Consider the following 23171-nt stretch of genomic DNA (forward strand, 5'->3'; position numbering starts at 1 on the left):
TTACTTGAACATTCAGCAGTGGTGCAATGAAAACCTGCCGGGAGTGGAGATTCAGATGAATTCCAGATTCGCAGTGAATGAATGGAACATTCTCTAGTGGTGATTCCAATGATTTCTGAAGGCTGGGTTTTGTGGACACGAAAATGTAGAGCTGAACAGGGTGGAATGGATAGCCAAATGAACAGCACGTCTCGTAGTAAGAACAGGCCACTGAAAACCAGCTTTGGCTTAATTGGACATTCACAAGTGGTGTAACGAAAACCTGACGGGAGTTGAGAATTAGATGAATTTCAGATTTGCCGTCAATGAATGGAACATTCTGTGGAGGAGATACCAATTGTTTCTGAAGTTTGGGTTATGTGGACAGGAAAATGGAGCTGAAGAGGGTTGAGTGGATAGCAAATTGAACAGCACGGCTGAGAGTATGAGCAGGCCACTTAAAACCAGCATTGGCTTACTTGGATATTTACCAGTGGTGTCACGAAAACCTGCCGGGAGTGGAGATTCAGATGAATTCCAGATTCGCTGTGAATGAATGGAACATTCTGTAGTGGAGATAACAATGATTTCTCCAGTCTCTGTGGTGTGGACAGGAAAATGTAGAGCTGGCCAGGGTTGAGTGGATAGCCAATTGAACAGCACCACTGCGCTTGTGAAGAAAACACTTAAAACATTGGGTTACTTGGACATTCAACAGTGGTGTAACGAAAACCTGCCGGGAGTGGAGGTTCAGAGGAATTCCAGATTCGCAGTGAATGAATGGAACATTCTCTAGTGGAGATTCCAACGATTTCTGAAGGCTGGGTCGTGTGGAAGGAAAATCAAGAACTAATCAGGATTTAGTGGAAAGCCAATTGTATAGCATGGCTGCGAGTGTGAACATGCAGCTGAAAACCAGCATTGGGTTACTTGGACATTCATCAGTGGTGTAAGGAAAACCTGCATGGAGTGGAGAGTCAGTTGAATTCCACATTCGCAGTGAATGAATGGAACATTCTGTAGAGGAGATTCCAATGATTTCTGAAGCCTGTGTTGTGTGGACAGGAAAATGAAGAGCTGACCAGGCTTGAATCGATAGCCAAGTAAACAGCAGGGCTGCGAATATGAACAGGCCGCTGAAAACCAGCATTGGGTTACTTGGACATTCAACAGTGGTGTAATGAAAACCTGCGTGGAGTTGAGAGTCAGATGAATTCCAGATTCGCAGTGAATGAATGGAACATTCTGTAGTGGAGATAACAAAGATTTCTGAAGGCTGGTAGTGTGGTGGGACAATGAAGAGCTGAACAGGGTGGAGTGAATTGTCAATTAAACAGCACGGCTGCGAGTATGAACAGGCCTCTGAAAACCAGCATTGGCTTACTTGGACATTCACAAGTGGTGTAATGTTAACCAGGCGGGAGTGGAGAATCAGATAAACTCCAGACTCGCAGTGAATGAATGGAACATTCTGTAGTGGAGATTGCAATGATTTCTGAAATCTGGATTGTGGGGACACGAAAATGAAGAGCTGACCAGTGTTGAGTGGATAGCCTGTAAAAAGCCTCGGCTTCGAATGTGAACAGACCACTGAAAACCAGTATTGCATTACTTCGACTTTCAGCAGTGGTGTAACGAAAGCCTGCGTGGAGTGCAGATTCAGATGAATTCCAGATTCCCAGTGAATGAATGGAACATCCTGTAGTGGAGATTACAATGATTTCTGAAGGCTGGGTTGTGTGCACAGGAAAATGAGGAGCAAAACAGGTTGAGTGGATAGCCAATTGAACAGCACGACTGCGAACATGAACAGGCCTCTGAAAACCAGCATTGTTTTACTTGGACATTCACAAGTGGTGTAAGATAAATCTGCAGGTAGTGGAGATTCAGTTGAATTCCAGATTCGCAGTGAATGAATGGAACATTCTGTACTGGAGATTGCAATGATTTCTCAAGTCTGGATTGTTTGGACATGAAAATGAAGAGCTGACCACAGTTGTGTGGATACCCAGTAAAAAGCAGGGCTTAGAGTGTGAACAGACCGCTGAAAACCAGCATTGTGTTACTTGGACATTCATAAGTGGTGTAATGAAAGCCTACCTGGAGTGCAGATTCAGATGAATTCCAGATTGGCAGTGAATGAATGGAACATTCTGTACTGGCGATTCCAATGATTTCTGAAGTCTGATATTGTGGAAAAGAAAATGAAAGGCTGACCAGGTTTGAGTGGATAGACAATTGAACAGCACACTGCGAGTGTGAAAAGGCGGCTGAAAACCAGCATTGGATTACTTGGTCATTCACCAGTGCTGTAATGAAAACCTGCCTGGAGCGGAGAGTCAGATGAATTGCAGAATCGCAGTGAATGAATGGAACAGTCTGTAGTGGAGAGCCCAATGATTTCTGAAGGCTGGTTTGTGTGGAGAGGAAAATGAAGAGCTGACCAATATTGAGTGGATAGCCCATTGAACAGCACTTCTGCGAGTTGAACATGCCTCTGAAAACCAGTATTGAGTTACTTGGACATTCACCAGTGGCGTAACGAAAACCTGCCAGGAGTGGAGGTTCAGAGGAATTCCAGATTCGCAGTGAATGAATGGAACATTCTCTAGTGGTGATTCCAATGATTTCTGAAGGCTGGGTTTTGTGGACACGAAAATGTAGAGCTGAACAGGGTGGAGTGGATAGCCAAATGAACAGCACGTCTCTTAGTATGAACAGGCCACTGAAAACCAGCATTGGCTTACTTGGACATTCACAAGTGGTGTAACGATAACCCGCCGGGAGTTGAGAGTCAGATGAATTTAAGATTCGCAGTGAATGAACGGAACATTCTGTGGAGGAGATACCAATTATTTCTGAAGGTTGGGTTATGAGGACAGGAAAATGTAGAGCTGAATAGGGTTGGGTGGATAGCAAATTGAACAGCACGGCTGAGTGTGTTAGCAGGCGGCTTAAAACCAGCATTGTCTTCCTTGGACATTTACCAGTGGTGTCACGAAAACCTTCCAGGAGTGGAGACTCTGATGAATTCCAGATTCGCGTGATTGTATGGAACATTCTGTAGTGGTGATTGCCAACATTTAGGAATCTGGATAGTCTGGACAGGATATTGAAGAGCTGACCGATATTGAGTGGATAGCCAATGAACAGCACGGTTTCGAGTGTGAACAGACCACTAAGAAGCAGCATTGCATTACTTGGACATTCATCAGTGGTGTAACGAAAGCCTTCCTGGAATGCAGATTCAGAGTATTTCCAGATTCACAGTGAATGAATGGAAATTTCTGTAGTAGAGATTCCAATGATTTCTGAACGCTGGGTTGTGTGGACAGGAAAATGAAGAGCTGACTAGGTTTGACTGGATTGCCAATTGAACAGCAAGGCTGTGAGTGTGAACAGCCGCTGAAAACCAGCATTGGATTACCTGGTCATTCACCAGTGTTGTTAGGAAAATCTGCCTGGTGTGGAGAGTCAGAGGAATTCCAGATTCGCAGGGAACGAATGGAACATTCTGAAGTGGAGATAAGAATGATTTCTGAAGGCTCGGTGTGTGGAAGGAAAATCAAGAGCTAACCAGCGTTCACTGGATAGCCAATTGAACAGCACGGCTGCGAGTGTTAACACGCAGCTGAAACCAGCCTTGGGTTGCTTGGACATTCACCAGTGGTGAAACGAAAACCTGCTGGGAGTGGAGAACAAGATGAATTCAAGATTCGCCTGAATGAATGAAACATTCTGTAGTGTAGATTGCAATGGTTTCTGAGGTTTGTATTGTCTGAACTGGAAAAAGAAGAACTCACCAGTGTTGAGTCGCTAGACCGTGAACAGCACGGGTTCGAGTGTGAATAGACCGCTGAAAACCATCATTGCGTTACTTGAACATTCAGCAGTGGTGCAATGAAAACCTGCCGGGAGTGGAGATTCAGATGAATTCCAGATTCGCAGTGAATGAATGGAACATTCTCTAGTGGTGATTCCAATGATTTCTGAAGGCTGGGTTTTGTGGACACGAAAATGTAGAGCTGAACAGGGTGGAATGGATAGCCAAATGAACAGCACGTCTCGTAGTAAGAACAGGCCACTGAAAACCAGCTTTGGCTTAATTGGACATTCACAAGTGGTGTAACGAAAACCTGACGGGAGTTGAGAATTAGATGAATTTCAGATTTGCCGTCAATGAATGGAACATTCTGTGGAGGAGATACCAATTGTTTCTGAAGTTTGGGTTATGTGGACAGGAAAATGGAGCTGAAGAGGGTTGAGTGGATAGCAAATTGAACAGCACGGCTGAGAGTATGAGCAGGCCACTTAAAACCAGCATTGGCTTACTTGGATATTTACCAGTGGTGTCACGAAAACCTGCCGGGAGTGGAGATTCAGATGAATTCCAGATTCGCTGTGAATGAATGGAACATTCTGTAGTGGAGATAACAATGATTTCTCCAGTCTCTGTGGTGTGGACAGGAAAATGTAGAGCTGGCCAGGGTTGAGTGGATAGCCAATTGAACAGCACCACTGCGCTTGTGAAGAAAACACTTAAAACATTGGGTTACTTGGACATTCAACAGTGGTGTAACGAAAACCTGCCGGGAGTGGAGGTTCAGAGGAATTCCAGATTCGCAGTGAATGAATGGAACATTCTCTAGTGGAGATTCCAACGATTTCTGAAGGCTGGGTCGTGTGGAAGGAAAATCAAGAACTAATCAGGATTTAGTGGAAAGCCAATTGTATAGCATGGCTGCGAGTGTGAACATGCAGCTGAAAACCAGCATTGGGTTACTTGGACATTCATCAGTGGTGTAAGGAAAACCTGCATGGAGTGGAGAGTCAGTTGAATTCCACATTCGCAGTGAATGAATGGAACATTCTGTAGAGGAGATTCCAATGATTTCTGAAGCCTGTGTTGTGTGGACAGGAAAATGAAGAGCTGACCAGGCTTGAATCGATAGCCAAGTAAACAGCAGGGCTGCGAATATGAACAGGCCGCTGAAAACCAGCATTGGGTTACTTGGACATTCAACAGTGGTGTAATGAAAACCTGCGTGGAGTTGAGAGTCAGATGAATTCCAGATTCGCAGTGAATGAATGGAACATTCTGTAGTGGAGATAACAAAGATTTCTGAAGGCTGGTAGTGTGGTGGGACAATGAAGAGCTGAACAGGGTGGAGTGAATTGTCAATTAAACAGCACGGCTGCGAGTATGAACAGGCCTCTGAAAACCAGCATTGGCTTACTTGGACATTCACAAGTGGTGTAATGTTAACCAGGCGGGAGTGGAGAATCAGATAAACTCCAGACTCGCAGTGAATGAATGGAACATTCTGTAGTGGAGATTGCAATGATTTCTGAAATCTGGATTGTGGGGACACGAAAATGAAGAGCTGACCAGTGTTGAGTGGATAGCCTGTAAAAAGCCTCGGCTTCGAATGTGAACAGACCACTGAAAACCAGTATTGCATTACTTCGACTTTCAGCAGTGGTGTAACGAAAGCCTGCGTGGAGTGCAGATTCAGATGAATTCCAGATTCCCAGTGAATGAATGGAACATCCTGTAGTGGAGATTACAATGATTTCTGAAGGCTGGGTTGTGTGCACAGGAAAATGAGGAGCAAAACAGGTTGAGTGGATAGCCAATTGAACAGCACGACTGCGAACATGAACAGGCCTCTGAAAACCAGCATTGTTTTACTTGGACATTCACAAGTGGTGTAAGATAAATCTGCAGGTAGTGGAGATTCAGTTGAATTCCAGATTCGCAGTGAATGAATGGAACATTCTGTACTGGAGATTGCAATGATTTCTCAAGTCTGGATTGTTTGGACATGAAAATGAAGAGCTGACCACAGTTGTGTGGATACCCAGTAAAAAGCAGGGCTTAGAGTGTGAACAGACCGCTGAAAACCAGCATTGTGTTACTTGGACATTCATAAGTGGTGTAATGAAAGCCTACCTGGAGTGCAGATTCAGATGAATTCCAGATTGGCAGTGAATGAATGGAACATTCTGTACTGGCGATTCCAATGATTTCTGAAGTCTGATATTGTGGAAAAGAAAATGAAAGGCTGACCAGGTTTGAGTGGATAGACAATTGAACAGCACACTGCGAGTGTGAAAAGGCGGCTGAAAACCAGCATTGGATTACTTGGTCATTCACCAGTGCTGTAATGAAAACCTGCCTGGAGCGGAGAGTCAGATGAATTGCAGAATCGCAGTGAATGAATGGAACAGTCTGTAGTGGAGAGCCCAATGATTTCTGAAGGCTGGTTTGTGTGGAGAGGAAAATGAAGAGCTGACCAATATTGAGTGGATAGCCCATTGAACAGCACTTCTGCGAGTTGAACATGCCTCTGAAAACCAGTATTGAGTTACTTGGACATTCACCAGTGGCGTAACGAAAACCTGCCAGGAGTGGAGGTTCAGAGGAATTCCAGATTCGCAGTGAATGAATGGAACATTCTCTAGTGGTGATTCCAATGATTTCTGAAGGCTGGGTTTTGTGGACACGAAAATGTAGAGCTGAACAGGGTGGAGTGGATAGCCAAATGAACAGCACGTCTCTTAGTATGAACAGGCCACTGAAAACCAGCATTGGCTTACTTGGACATTCACAAGTGGTGTAACGATAACCCGCCGGGAGTTGAGAGTCAGATGAATTTAAGATTCGCAGTGAATGAACGGAACATTCTGTGGAGGAGATACCAATTATTTCTGAAGGTTGGGTTATGAGGACAGGAAAATGTAGAGCTGAATAGGGTTGGGTGGATAGCAAATTGAACAGCACGGCTGAGTGTGTTAGCAGGCGGCTTAAAACCAGCATTGTCTTCCTTGGACATTTACCAGTGGTGTCACGAAAACCTTCCAGGAGTGGAGACTCTGATGAATTCCAGATTCGCGTGATTGAATGGAACATTCTGTAGTGGTGATTGCCAACATTTAGGAATCTGGATAGTCTGGACAGGATATTGAAGAGCTGACCGATATTGAGTGGATAGCCAATGAACAGCACGGTTTCGAGTGTGAACAGACCACTAAGAAGCAGCATTGCATTACTTGGACATTCATCAGTGGTGTAACGAAAGCCTTCCTGGAATGCAGATTCAGAGTATTTCCAGATTCACAGTGAATGAATGGAAATTTCTGTAGTAGAGATTCCAATGATTTCTGAACGCTGGGTTGTGTGGACAGGAAAATGAAGAGCTGACTAGGTTTGACTGGATTGCCAATTGAACAGCAAGGCTGTGAGTGTGAACAGCCGCTGAAAACCAGCATTGGATTACCTGGTCATTCACCAGTGTTGTTAGGAAAATCTGCCTGGTGTGGAGAGTCAGAGGAATTCCAGATTCGCAGGGAACGAATGGAACATTCTGAAGTGGAGATAAGAATGATTTCTGAAGGCTCGGTGTGTGGAAGGAAAATCAAGAGCTAACCAGCGTTCACTGGATAGCCAATTGAACAGCACGGCTCCGAGTGTTAACACGCAGCTGAAACCAGCCTTGGGTTGCTTGGACATTCACCAGTGGTGAAACGAAAACCTGCTGGGAGTGGAGAACAAGATGAATTCAAGATTCGCCTGAATGAATGAAACATTCTGTAGTGTAGATTGCAATGGTTTCTGAGGTTTGTATTGTCTGAACTGGAAAAAGAAGAACTCACCAGTGTTGAGTCGCTAGACCGTGAACAGCACGGGTTCGAGTGTGAATAGACCGCTGAAAACCATCATTGCGTTACTTGAACATTCAGCAGTGGTGCAATGAAAACCTGCCGGGAGTGGAGATTCAGATGAATTCCAGATTCGCAGTGAATGAATGGAACATTCTCTAGTGGTGATTCCAATGATTTCTGAAGGCTGGGTTTTGTGGACACGAAAATGTAGAGCTGAACAGGGTGGAATGGATAGCCAAATGAACAGCACGTCTCGTAGTAAGAACAGGCCACTGAAAACCAGCTTTGGCTTAATTGGACATTCACAAGTGGTGTAACGAAAACCTGACGGGAGTTGAGAATTAGATGAATTTCAGATTTGCCGTCAATGAATGGAACATTCTGTGGAGGAGATACCAATTGTTTCTGAAGTTTGGGTTATGTGGACAGGAAAATGGAGCTGAAGAGGGTTGAGTGGATAGCAAATTGAACAGCACGGCTGAGAGTATGAGCAGGCCACTTAAAACCAGCATTGGCTTACTTGGATATTTACCAGTGGTGTCACGAAAACCTGCCGGGAGTGGAGATTCAGATGAATTCCAGATTCGCTGTGAATGAATGGAACATTCTGTAGTGGAGATAACAATGATTTCTCCAGTCTCTGTGGTGTGGACAGGAAAATGTAGAGCTGGCCAGGGTTGAGTGGATAGCCAATTGAACAGCACCACTGCGCTTGTGAAGAAAACACTTAAAACATTGGGTTACTTGGACATTCAACAGTGGTGTAACGAAAACCTGCCGGGAGTGGAGGTTCAGAGGAATTCCAGATTCGCAGTGAATGAATGGAACATTCTCTAGTGGAGATTCCAACGATTTCTGAAGGCTGGGTCGTGTGGAAGGAAAATCAAGAACTAATCAGGATTTAGTGGAAAGCCAATTGTATAGCATGGCTGCGAGTGTGAACATGCAGCTGAAAACCAGCATTGGGTTACTTGGACATTCATCAGTGGTGTAAGGAAAACCTGCATGGAGTGGAGAGTCAGTTGAATTCCACATTCGCAGTGAATGAATGGAACATTCTGTAGAGGAGATTCCAATGATTTCTGAAGCCTGTGTTGTGTGGACAGGAAAATGAAGAGCTGACCAGGCTTGAATCGATAGCCAAGTAAACAGCAGGGCTGCGAATATGAACAGGCCGCTGAAAACCAGCATTGGGTTACTTGGACATTCAACAGTGGTGTAATGAAAACCTGCGTGGAGTTGAGAGTCAGATGAATTCCAGATTCGCAGTGAATGAATGGAACATTCTGTAGTGGAGATAACAAAGATTTCTGAAGGCTGGTAGTGTGGTGGGACAATGAAGAGCTGAACAGGGTGGAGTGAATTGTCAATTAAACAGCACGGCTGCGAGTATGAACAGGCCTCTGAAAACCAGCATTGGCTTACTTGGACATTCACAAGTGGTGTAATGTTAACCAGGCGGGAGTGGAGAATCAGATAAACTCCAGACTCGCAGTGAATGAATGGAACATTCTGTAGTGGAGATTGCAATGATTTCTGAAATCTGGATTGTGGGGACACGAAAATGAAGAGCTGACCAGTGTTGAGTGGATAGCCTGTAGAAAGCCTCGGCTTCGAATGTGAACAGACCACTGAAAACCAGTATTGCATTACTTCGACTTTCAGCAGTGGTGTAACGAAAGCCTGCGTGGAGTGCAGATTCAGATGAATTCCAGATTCCCAGTGAATGAATGGAACATCCTGTAGTGGAGATTACAATGATTTCTGAAGGCTGGGTTGTGTGCACAGGAAAATGAGGAGCAAAACAGGTTGAGTGGATAGCCAATTGAACAGCACGACTGCGAACATGAACAGGCCTCTGAAAACCAGCATTGTTTTACTTGGACATTCACAAGTGGTGTAAGATAAATCTGCAGGTAGTGGAGATTCAGTTGAATTCCAGATTCGCAGTGAATGAATGGAACATTCTGTACTGGAGATTGCAATGATTTCTCAAGTCTGGATTGTTTGGACATGAAAATGAAGAGCTGACCACAGTTGTGTGGATACCCAGTAAAAAGCAGGGCTTAGAGTGTGAACAGACCGCTGAAAACCAGCATTGTGTTACTTGGACATTCATAAGTGGTGTAATGAAAGCCTACCTGGAGTGCAGATTCAGATGAATTCCAGATTGGCAGTGAATGAATGGAACATTCTGTACTGGCGATTCCAATGATTTCTGAAGTCTGATATTGTGGAAAAGAAAATGAAAGGCTGACCAGGTTTGAGTGGATAGACAATTGAACAGCACACTGCGAGTGTGAAAAGGCGGCTGAAAACCAGCATTGGATTACTTGGTCATTCACCAGTGCTGTAATGAAAACCTGCCTGGAGCGGAGAGTCAGATGAATTGCAGAATCGCAGTGAATGAATGGAACAGTCTGTAGTGGAGAGCCCAATGATTTCTGAAGGCTGGTTTGTGTGGAGAGGAAAATGAAGAGCTGACCAATATTGAGTGGATAGCCCATTGAACAGCACTTCTGTGAGTTGAACATGCCTCTGAAAACCAGTATTGAGTTACTTGGACATTCACCAGTGGCGTAACGAAAACCTGCCAGGAGTGGAGGTTCAGAGGAATTCCAGATTCGCAGTGAATGAATGGAACATTCTCTAGTGGTGATTCCAATGATTTCTGAAGGCTGGGTTTTGTGGACACGAAAATGTAGAGCTGAACAGGGTGGAGTGGATAGCCAAATGAACAGCACGTCTCTTAGTATGAACAGGCCACTGAAAACCAGCATTGGCTTACTTGGACATTCACAAGTGGTGTAACGATAACCCGCCGGGAGTTGAGAGTCAGATGAATTTAAGATTCGCAGTGAATGAACGGAACATTCTGTGGAGGAGATACCAATTATTTCTGAAGGTTGGGTTATGAGGACAGGAAAATGTAGAGCTGAATAGGGTTGGGTGGATAGCAAATTGAACAGCACGGCTGAGTGTGTTAGCAGGCGGCTTAAAACCAGCATTGTCTTCCTTGGACATTTACCAGTGGTGTCACGAAAACCTTCCAGGAGTGGAGACTCTGATGAATTCCAGATTCGCGTGATTGAATGGAACATTCTGTAGTGGTGATTGCCAACATTTAGGAATCTGGATAGTCTGGACAGGATATTGAAGAGCTGACCGATATTGAGTGGATAGCCAATGAACAGCACGGTTTCGAGTGTGAACAGACCACTAAGAAGCAGCATTGCATTACTTGGACATTCATCAGTGGTGTAACGAAAGCCTTCCTGGAATGCAGATTCAGAGTATTTCCAGATTCACAGTGAATGAATGGAAATTTCTGTAGTAGAGATTCCAATGATTTCTGAACGCTGGGTTGTGTGGACAGGAAAATGAAGAGCTGACTAGGTTTGACTGGATTGCCAATTGAACAGCAAGGCTGTGAGTGTGAACAGCCGCTGAAAACCAGCATTGGATTACCTGGTCATTCACCAGTGTTGTTAGGAAAATCTGCCTGGTGTGGAGAGTCAGAGGAATTCCAGATTCGCAGGGAACGAATGGAACATTCTGAAGTGGAGATAAGAATGATTTCTGAAGGCTCGGTGTGTGGAAGGAAAATCAAGAGCTAACCAGCGTTCACTGGATAGCCAATTGAACAGCACGGCTGCGAGTGTTAACACGCAGCTGAAACCAGCCTTGGGTTGCTAGGACATTCACCAGTGGTGAAACGAAAACCTGCTGGGAGTGGAGAACAAGATGAATTCAAGATTCGCCTGAATGAAAGAAACATTCTGTAGTGTAGATTGCAATGGTTTCTGAGGTTTGTATTGTCTGAACTGGAAAAAGAAGAACTCACCAGTGTTGAGTCGCTAGACCGTGAACAGCACGGGTTCGAGTGTGAATAGACCGCTGAAAACCATCATTGCGTTACTTGAACATTCAGCAGTGGTGCAATGAAAACCTGCCGGGAGTGGAGATTCAGATGAATTCCAGATTCGCAGTGAATGAATGGAACATTCTCTAGTGGTGATTCCAATGATTTCTGAAGGCTGGGTTTTGTGGACACGAAAATGTAGAGCTGAACAGGGTGGAATGGATAGCCAAATGAACAGCACGTCTCGTAGTAAGAACAGGCCACTGAAAACCAGCTTTGGCTTAATTGGACATTCACAAGTGGTGTAACGAAAACCTGACGGGAGTTGAGAATTAGATGAATTTCAGATTTGCCGTCAATGAATGGAACATTCTGTGGAGGAGATACCAATTGTTTCTGAAGTTTGGGTTATGTGGACAGGAAAATGGAGCTGAAGAGGGTTGAGTGGATAGCAAATTGAACAGCACGGCTGAGAGTATGAGCAGGCCACTTAAAACCAGCATTGGCTTACTTGGATATTTACCAGTGGTGTCACGAAAACCTGCCGGGAGTGGAGATTCAGATGAATTCCAGATTCGCTGTGAATGAATGGAACATTCTGTAGTGGAGATAACAATGATTTCTCCAGTCTCTGTGGTGTGGACAGGAAAATGTAGAGCTGGCCAGGGTTGAGTGGATAGCCAATTGAACAGCACCACTGCGCTTGTGAAGAAAACACTTAAAACATTGGGTTACTTGGACATTCAACAGTGGTGTAACGAAAACCTGCCGGGAGTGGAGGTTCAGAGGAATTCCAGATTCGCAGTGAATGAATGGAACATTCTCTAGTGGAGATTCCAACGATTTCTGAAGGCTGGGTCGTGTGGAAGGAAAATCAAGAACTAATCAGGATTTAGTGGAAAGCCAATTGTATAGCATGGCTGCGAGTGTGAACATGCAGCTGAAAACCAGCATTGGGTTACTTGGACATTCATCAGTGGTGTAAGGAAAACCTGCATGGAGTGGAGAGTCAGTTGAATTCCACATTCGCAGTGAATGAATGGAACATTCTGTAGAGGAGATTCCAATGATTTCTGAAGCCTGTGTTGTGTGGACAGGAAAATGAAGAGCTGACCAGGCTTGAATCGATAGCCAAGTAAACAGCAGGGCTGCGAATATGAACAGGCCGCTGAAAACCAGCATTGGGTTACTTGGACATTCAACAGTGGTGTAATGAAAACCTGCGTGGAGTTGAGAGTCAGATGAATTCCAGATTCGCAGTGAATGAATGGAACGTTCTGTAGTGGAGATAACAAAGATTTCTGAAGGCTGGTAGTGTGGTGGGACAATGAAGAGCTGAACAGGGTGGAGTGAATTGTCAATTAAACAGCACGGCTGCGAGTATGAACAGGCCTCTGAAAACCAGCATTGGCTTACTTGGACATTCACAAGTGGTGTAATGTTAACCAGGCGGGAGTGGAGAATCAGATAAACTCCAGACTCGCAGTGAATGAATGGAACATTCTGTAGTGGAGATTGCAATGATTTCTGAAATCTGGATTGTGGGGACACGAAAATGAAGAGCTGACCAGTGTTGAGTGGATAGCCTGTAAAAAGCCTCGGCTTCGAATGTGAACAGACCACTGAAAACCAGTATTGCATTACTTCGACTTTCAGCAGTGGTGTAACGAAAGCCTGCGTGGAGTGCAGATTCAGATGAATTCCAGATTCCCAGTGAATGAATGGAACATCCTGTAGTGGAGATTACAATGATTTCTGAAGGCTGGGTTGTGTGCACAGGAAAATGAGGAGCAAAACAGGTTGAGTGGATAGCCAATTGAACAGCACGACTGCGAACATGAACAGGCCTCTGAAAACCAGCATTGTTTTACTTGGACATTCACAAGTGGTGTAAGATAAATCTGCAGGTAGTGGAGATTCAGTTGAATTCCAGATTCGCAGTGAATGAATGGAACATTCTGTACTGGAGATTGCAATGATTTCTCAAGTCTGGATTGTTTGGACATGAAAATGAAGAGCTGACCACAGTTGTGTGGATACCCAGTAAAAAGCAGGGCTTAGAGTGTGAACAGACCGCTGAAAACCAGCATTGTGTTACTTGGACATTCATAAGTGGTGTAATGAAAGCCTACCTGGAGTGCAGATTCAGATGAATTCCAGATTGGCAGTGAATGAATGGAACATTCTGTACTGGCGATTCCAATGATTTCTGAAGTCTGATATTGTGGAAAAGAAAATGAAAGGCTGACCAGGTTTGAGTGGATAGACAATTGAACAGCACACTGCGAGTGTGAAAAGGCGGCTGAAAACCAGCATTGGATTACTTGGTCATTCACCAGTGCTGTAATGAAAACCTGCCTGGAGCGGAGAGTCAGATGAATTGCAGAATCGCAGTGAATGAATGGAACAGTCTGTAGTGGAGAGCCCAATGATTTCTGAAGGCTGGTTTGTGTGGAGAGGAAAATGAAGAGCTGACCAATATTGAGTGGATAGCCCATTGAACAGCACTTCTGCGAGTTGAACATGCCTCTGAAAACCAGTATTGAGTTACTTGGACATTCACCAGTGGCGTAACGAAAACCTGCCAGGAGTGGAGGTTCAGAGGAATTCCAGATTCGCAGTGAATGAATGGAACATTCTCTAGTGGTGATTCCAATGATTTCTGAAGGCTGGGTTTTGTGGACACGAAAATGTAGAGCTGAACAGGGTGGAGTGGATAGCCAAATGAACAGCACGTCTCTTAGTATGAACAGGCCACTGAAAACCAGCATTGGCTTACTTGGACATTCACAAGTGGTGTAACGATAACCCGCCGGGAGTTGAGAGTCAGATGAATTTAAGATTCGCAGTGAATGAACGGAACATTCTGTGGAGGAGATACCAATTATTTCTGAAGGTTGGGTTATGAGGACAGGAAAATGTAGAGCTGAATAGGGTTGGGTGGATAGCAAATTGAACAGCACGGCTGAGTGTGTTAGCAGGCGGCTTAAAACCAGCATTGTCTTCCTTGGACATTTACCAGTGGTGTCACGAAAACCTTCCAGGAGTGGAGACTCTGATGAATTCCAGATTCGCGTGATTGAATGGAACATTCTGTAGTGGTGATTGCCAACATTTAGGAATCTGGATAGTCTGGACAGGATATTGAAGAGCTGACCGATATTGAGTGGATAGCCAATGAACAGCACGGTTTCGAGTGTGAACAGACCACTAAGAAGCAGCATTGCATTACTTGGACATTCATCAGTGGTGTAACGAAAGCCTTCCTGGAATGCAGATTCAGAGTATTTCCAGATTCACAGTGAATGAATGGAAATTTCTGTAGTAGAGATTCCAATGATTTCTGAACGCTGGGTTGTGTGGACAGGAAAATGAAGAGCTGACTAGGTTTGACTGGATTGCCAATTGAACAGCAAGGCTGTGAGTGTGAACAGCCGCTGAAAACCAGCATTGGATTACCTGGTCATTCACCAGTGTTGTTAGGAAAATCTGCCTGGTGTGGAGAGTCAGAGGAATTCCAGATTCGCAGGGAACGAATGGAACATTCTGAAGTGGAGATAAGAATGATTTCTGAAGGCTCGGTGTGTGGAAGGAAAATCAAGAGCTAACCAGCGTTCACTGGATAGCCAATTGAACAGCACGGCTGCGAGTGTTAACACGCAGCTGAAACCAGCCTTGGGTTGCTTGGACATTCACCAGTGGTGAAACGAAAACCTGCTGGGAGTGGAGAACAAGATGAATTCAAGATTCGCCTGAATGAATGAAACATTCTGTAGTGTAGATTGCAATGGTTTCTGAGGTTTGTATTGTCTGAACTGGAAAAAGAAGAACTCACCAGTGTTGAGTCGCTAGACCGTGAACAGCACGGGTTCGAGTGTGAATAGACCGCTGAAAACCATCATTGCGTTACTTGAACATTCAGCAGTGGTGCAATGAAAACCTGCCGGGAGTGGAGATTCAGATGAATTCCAGATTCGCAGTGAATGAATGGAACATTCTCTAGTGGTGATTCCAATGATTTCTGAAGGCTGGGTTTTGTGGACACGAAAATGTAGAGCTGAACAGGGTGGAATGGATAGCCAAATGAACAGCACGTCTCGTAGTAAGAACAGGCCACTGAAAACCAGCTTTGGCTTAATTGGACATTCACAAGTGGTGTAACGAAAACCTGACGGGAGTTGAGAATTAGATGAATTTCAGATTTGCCGTCAATGAATGGAACATTCTGTGGAGGAGATACCAATTGTTTCTGAAGTTTGGGTTATGTGGACAGGAAAATGGAGCTGAAGAGGGTTGAGTGGATAGCAAATTGAACAGCACGGCTGAGAGTATGAGCAGGCCACTTAAAACCAGCATTGGCTTACTTGGATATTTACCAGTGGTGTCACGAAAACCTGCCGGGAGTGGAGATTCAGATGAATTCCAGATTCGCTGTGAATGAATGGAACATTCTGTAGTGGAGATAACAATGATTTCTCCAGTCTCTGTGGTGTGGACAGGAAAATGTAGAGCTGGCCAGGGTTGAGTGGATAGCCAATTGAACAGCACCACTGCGCTTGTGAAGAAAACACTTAAAACATTGGGTTACTTGGACATTCAACAGTGGTGTAACGAAAACCTGCCGGGAGTGGAGGTTCAGAGGAATTCCAGATTCGCAGTGAATGAATGGAACATTCTCTAGTGGAGATTCCAACGATTTCTGAAGGCTGGGTCGTGTGGAAGGAAAATCAAGAACTAATCAGGATTTAGTGGAAAGCCAATTGTATAGCATGGCTGCGAGTGTGAACATGCAGCTGAAAACCAGCATTGGGTTACTTGGACATTCATCAGTGGTGTAAGGAAAACCTGCATGGAGTGGAGAGTCAGTTGAATTCCACATTCGCAGTGAATGAATGGAACATTCTGTAGAGGAGATTCCAATGATTTCTGAAGCCTGTGTTGTGTGGACAGGAAAATGAAGAGCTGACCAGGCTTGAATCGATAGCCAAGTAAACAGCAGGGCTGCGAATATGAACAGGCCGCTGAAAACCAGCATTGGGTTACTTGGACATTCAACATTGGTGTAATGAAAACCTGCGTGGAGTTGAGAGTCAGATGAATTCCAGATTCGCAGTGAATGAATGGAACGTTCTGTAGTGGAGATAACAAAGATTTCTGAAGGCTGGTAGTGTGGTGGGACAATGAAGAGCTGAACAGGGTGGAGTGAATTGTCAATTAAACAGCACGGCTGCGAGTATGAACAGGCCTCTGAAAACCAGCATTGGCTTACTTGGACATTCACAAGTGGTGTAATGTTAACCAGGCGGGAGTGGAGAATCAGATAAACTCCAGACTCGCAGTGAATGAATGGAACATTCTGTAGTGGAGATTGCAATGATTTCTGAAATCTGGATTGTGGGGACACGAAAATGAAGAGCTGACCAGTGTTGAGTGGATAGCCTGTAAAAAGCCTCGGCTTCGAATGTGAACAGACCACTGAAAACCAGTATTGCATTACTTCGACTTTCAGCAGTGGTGTAACGAAAGCCTGCGTGGAGTGCAGATTCAGATGAATTCCAGATTCCCAGTGAATGAATGGAACATCCTGTAGTGGAGATTACAATGATTTCTGAAGGCTGGGTTGTGTGCACAGGAAAATGAGGAGCAAAACAGGTTGAGTGGATAGCCAATTGAACAGCACGACTGCGAACATGAACAGGCCTCTGAAAACCAGCATTGTTTTACTTGGACATTCACAAGTGGTGTAAGATAAATCTGCAGGTAGTGGAGATTCAGTTGAATTCCAGATTCGCAGTGAATGAATGGAACATTCTGTACTGGAGATTGCAATGATTTCTCAAGTCTGGATTGTTTGGACATGAAAATGAAGAGCTGACCACAGTTGTGTGGATACCCAGTAAAAAGCAGGGCTTAGAGTGTGAACAGACCGCTGAAAACCAGCATTGTGTTACTTGGACATTCATAAGTGGTGTAATGAAAGCCTACCTGGAGTGCAGATTCAGATGAATTCCAGATTGGCAGTGAATGAATGGAACATTCTGTACTGGCGATTCCAATGATTTCTGAAGTCTGATATTGTGGAAAAGAAAATGAAAGGCTGACCAGGTTTGAGTGGATAGACAATTGAACAGCACACTGCGAGTGTGAAAAGGCGGCTGAAAACCAGCATTGGATTACTTGGTCATTCACCAGTGCTGTAATGAAAACCTGCCTGGAGCGGAGAGTCAGATGAATTGCAGAATCGCAGTGAATGAATGGAACAGTCTGTAGTGGAGAGCCCAATGATTTCTGAAGGCTGGTTTGTGTGGAGAGGAAAATGAAGAGCTGACCAATATTGAGTGGATAGCCCATTGAACAGCACTTCTGCGAGTTGAACATGCCTCTGAAAACCAGTATTGAGTTACTTGGACATTCACCAGTGGCGTAACGAAAACCTGCCAGGAGTGGAGGTTCAGAGGAATTCCAGATTCGCAGTGAATGAATGGAACATTCTCTAGTGGTGATTCCAATGATTTCTGAAGGCTGGGTTTTGTGGACACGAAAATGTAGAGCTGAACAGGGTGGAGTGGATAGCCAAATGAACAGCACGTCTCTTAGTATGAACAGGCCACTGAAAACCAGCATTGGCTTACTTGGACATTCACAAGTGGTGTAACGATAACCCGCCGGGAGTTGAGAGTCAGATGAATTTAAGATTCGCAGTGAATGAACGGAACATTCTGTGGAGGAGATACCAATTATTTCTGAAGGTTGGGTTATGAGGACAGGAAAATGTAGAGCTGAATAGGGTTGGGTGGATAGCAAATTGAACAGCACGGCTGAGTGTGTTAGCAGGCGGCTTAAAACCAGCATTGTCTTCCTTGGACATTTACCAGTGGTGTCACGAAAACCTTCCAGGAGTGGAGACTCTGATGAATTCCAGATTCGCGTGATTGAATGGAACATTCTGTAGTGGTGATTGCCAACATTTAGGAATCTGGATAGTCTGGACAGGATATTGAAGAGCTGACCGATATTGAGTGGATAGCCAATGAACAGCACGGTTTCGAGTGTGAACAGACCACTAAGAAGCAGCATTGCATTACTTGGACATTCATCAGTGGTGTAACGAAAGCCTTCCTGGAATGCAGATTCAGAGTATTTCCAGATTCACAGTGAATGAATGGAAATTTCTGTAGTAGAGATTCCAATGATTTCTGAACGCTGGGTTGTGTGGACAGGAAAATGAAGAGCTGACTAGGTTTGACTGGATTGCCAATTGAACAGCAAGGCTGTGAGTGTGAACAGCCGCTGAAAACCAGCATTGGATTACCTGGTCATTCACCAGTGTTGTTAGGAAAATCTGCCTGGTGTGGAGAGTCAGAGGAATTCCAGATTCGCAGGGAACGAATGGAACATTCTGAAGTGGAGATAAGAATGATTTCTGAAGGCTCGGTGTGTGGAAGGAAAATCAAGAGCTAACCAGCGTTCACTGGATAGCCAATTGAACAGCACGGCTGCGAGTGTTAACACGCAGCTGAAACCAGCCTTGGGTTGCTTGGACATTCACCAGTGGTGAAACGAAAACCTGCTGGGAGTGGAGAACAAGATGAATTCAAGATTCGCGTGAATGAATGAAACATTCTGTAGTGTAGATTGCAATGGTTTCTGAGGTTTGTATTGTCTGAACTGGAAAAAGAAGAACTCACCAGTGTTGAGTCGCTAGACCGTGAACAGCACGGGTTCGAGTGTGAATAGACCGCTGAAAACCATCATTGCGTTACTTGAACATTCAGCAGTGGTGCAATGAAAACCTGCCGGGAGTGGAGATTCAGATGAATTCCAGATTCGCAGTGAATGAATGGAACATTCTCTAGTGGTGATTCCAATGATTTCTGAAGGCTGGGTTTTGTGGACACGAAAATGTAGAGCTGAACAGGGTGGAATGGATAGCCAAATGAACAGCACGTCTCGTAGTAAGAACAGGCCACTGAAAACCAGCTTTGGCTTAATTGGACATTCACAAGTGGTGTAACGAAAACCTGACGGGAGTTGAGAATTAGATGAATTTCAGATTTGCCGTCAATGAATGGAACATTCTGTGGAGGAGATACCAATTGTTTCTGAAGTTTGGGTTATGTGGACAGGAAAATGGAGCTGAAGAGGGTTGAGTGGATAGCAAATTGAACAGCACGGCTGAGAGTATGAGCAGGCCACTTAAAACCAGCATTGGCTTACTTGGATATTTACCAGTGGTGTCACGAAAACCTGCCGGGAGTGGAGATTCAGATGAATTCCAGATTCGCTGTGAATGAATGGAACATTCTGTAGTGGAGATAACAATGATTTCTCCAGTCTCTGTGGTGTGGACAGGAAAATGTAGAGCTGGCCAGGGTTGAGTGGATAGCCAATTGAACAGCACCACTGCGCTTGTGAAGAAAACACTTAAAACATTGGGTTACTTGGACATTCAACAGTGGTGTAACGAAAACCTGCCGGGAGTGGAGGTTCAGAGGAATTCCAGATTCGCAGTGAATGAATGGAACATTCTCTAGTGGAGATTCCAACGATTTCTGAAGGCTGGGTCGTGTGGAAGGAAAATCAAGAACTAATCAGGATTTAGTGGAAAGCCAATTGTATAGCATGGCTGCGAGTGTGAACATGCAGCTGAAAACCAGCATTGGGTTACTTGGACATTCATCAGTGGTGTAAGGAAAACCTGCATGGAGTGGAGAGTCAGTTGAATTCCACATTCGCAGTGAATGAATGGAACATTCTGTAGAGGAGATTCCAATGATTTCTGAAGCCTGTGTTGTGTGGACAGGAAAATGAAGAGCTGACCAGGCTTGAATCGATAGCCAAGTAAACAGCAGGGCTGCGAATATGAACAGGCCGCTGAAAACCAGCATTGGGTTACTTGGACATTCAACAGTGGTGTAATGAAAACCTGCGTGGAGTTGAGAGTCAGATGAATTCCAGATTCGCAGTGAATGAATGGAACGTTCTGTAGTGGAGATAACAAAGATTTCTGAAGGCTGGTAGTGTGGTGGGACAATGAAGAGCTGAACAGGGTGGAGTGAATTGTCAATTAAACAGCACGGCTGCGAGTATGAACAGGCCTCTGAAAACCAGCATTGGGTTACTTGGACATTCAACAGTGGTGTAATGAAAACCTGCGTGGAGTTGAGAGTCAGATGAATTCCAGATTCGCAGTGAATGAATGGAACATTCTGTAGTGGAGATAACAAAGATTTCTGAAGGCTGGTAGTGTGGTGGGACAATGAAGAGCTGAACAGGGTGGAGTGAATTGTCAATTAAACAGCACGGCTGCGAGTATGAACAGGCCTCTGAAAACCAGCATTGGCTTACTTGGACATTCACAAGTGGTGTAATGTTAACCAGGCGGGAGTGGAGAATCAGATAAACTCCAGACTCGCAGTGAATGAATGGAACATTCTGTAGTGGAGATTGCAATGATTTCTGAAATCTGGATTGTGGGGACACGAAAATGAAGAGCTGACCAGTGTTGAGTGGATAGCCTGTAAAAAGCCTCGGCTTCGAATGTGAACAGACCACTGAAAACCAGTATTGCATTACTTCGACTTTCAGCAGTGGTGTAACGAAAGCCTGCGTGGAGTGCAGATTCAGATGAATTCCAGATTCCCAGTGAATGAATGGAACATCCTGTAGTGGAGATTACAATGATTTCTGAAGGCTGGGTTGTGTGCACAGGAAAATGAGGAGCAAAACAGGTTGAGTGGATAGCCAATTGAACAGCACGACTGCGAACATGAACAGGCCTCTGAAAACCAGCATTGTTTTACTTGGACATTCACAAGTGGTGTAAGATAAATCTGCAGGTAGTGGAGATTCAGTTGAATTCCAGATTCGCAGTGAATGAATGGAACATTCTGTACTGGAGATTGCAATGATTTCTCAAGTCTGGATTGTTTGGACATGAAAATGAAGAGCTGACCACAGTTGTGTGGATACCCAGTAAAAAGCAGGGCTTAGAGTGTGAACAGACCGCTGAAAACCAGCATTGTGTTACTTGGACATTCATAAGTGGTGTAATGAAAGCCTACCTGGAGTGCAGATTCAGATGAATTCCAGATTGGCAGTGAATGAATGGAACATTCTGTACTGGCGATTCCAATGATTTCTGAAGTCTGATATTGTGGAAAAGAAAATGAAAGGCTGACCAGGTTTGAGTGGATAGACAATTGAACAGCACACTGCGAGTGTGAAAAGGCGGCTGAAAACCAGCATTGGATTACTTGGTCATTCACCAGTGCTGTAATGAAAACCTGCCTGGAGCGGAGAGTCAGATGAATTGCAGAATCGCAGTGAATGAATGGAACAGTCTGTAGTGGAGAGCCCAATGATTTCTGAAGGCTGGTTTGTGTGGAGAGGAAAATGAAGAGCTGACCAATATTGAGTGGATAGCCCATTGAACAGCACTTCTGCGAGTTGAACATGCCTCTGAAAACCAGTATTGAGTTACTTGGACATTCACCAGTGGCGTAACGAAAACCTGCCAGGAGTGGAGGTTCAGAGGAATTCCAGATTCGCAGTGAATGAATGGAACATTCTCTAGTGGTGATTCCAATGATTTCTGAAGGCTGGGTTTTGTGGACACGAAAATGTAGAGCTGAACAGGGTGGAGTGGATAGCCAAATGAACAGCACGTCTCTTAGTATGAACAGGCCACTGAAAACCAGCATTGGCTTACTTGGACATTCACAAGTGGTGTAACGATAACCCGCCGGGAGTTGAGAGTCAGATGAATTTAAGATTCGCAGTGAATGAACGGAACATTCTGTGGAGGAGATACCAATTATTTCTGAAGGTTGGGTTATGAGGACAGGAAAATGTAGAGCTGAATAGGGTTGGGTGGATAGCAAATTGAACAGCACGGCTGAGTGTGTTAGCAGGCGGCTTAAAACCAGCATTGTCTTCCTTGGACATTTACCAGTGGTGTCACGAAAACCTTCCAGGAGTGGAGACTCTGATGAATTCCAGATTCGCGTGATTGAATGGAACATTCTGTAGTGGTGATTGCCAACATTTAGGAATCTGGATAGTCTGGACAGGATATTGAAGAGCTGACCGATATTGAGTGGATAGCCAATGAACAGCACGGTTTCGAGTGTGAACAGACCACTAAGAAGCAGCATTGCATTACTTGGACATTCATCAGTGGTGTAACGAAAGCCTTCCTGGAATGCAGATTCAGAGTATTTCCAGATTCACAGTGAATGAATGGAAATTTCTGTAGTAGAGATTCCAATGATTTCTGAACGCTGGGTTGTGTGGACAGGAAAATGAAGAGCTGACTAGGTTTGACTGGATTGCCAATTGAACAGCAAGGCTGTGAGTGTGAACAGCCGCTGAAAACCAGCATTGGATTACCTGGTCATTCACCAGTGTTGTTAGGAAAATCTGCCTGGTGTGGAGAGTCAGAGGAATTCCGGATTCGCAGGGAACGAATGGAACATTCTGAAGTGGAGATAAGAATGATTTCTGAAGGCTCGGTGTGTGGAAGGAAAATCAAGAGCTAACCAGCGTTCACTGGATAGCCAATTGAACAGCACGGCTGCGAGTGTTAACACGCAGCTGAAACCAGCCTTGGGTTGCTTGGACATTCACCAGTGGTGAAACGAAAACCTGCTGGGAGTGGAGAACA

Source organism: Sorex fumeus, unplaced genomic scaffold, assembly GCF_029834395.1.
Source record: "Sorex fumeus unplaced genomic scaffold, SorFum_2.1 ptg000018l, whole genome shotgun sequence".
In the NCBI taxonomy this organism is placed as follows: domain Eukaryota; kingdom Metazoa; phylum Chordata; class Mammalia; order Eulipotyphla; family Soricidae; genus Sorex; species Sorex fumeus.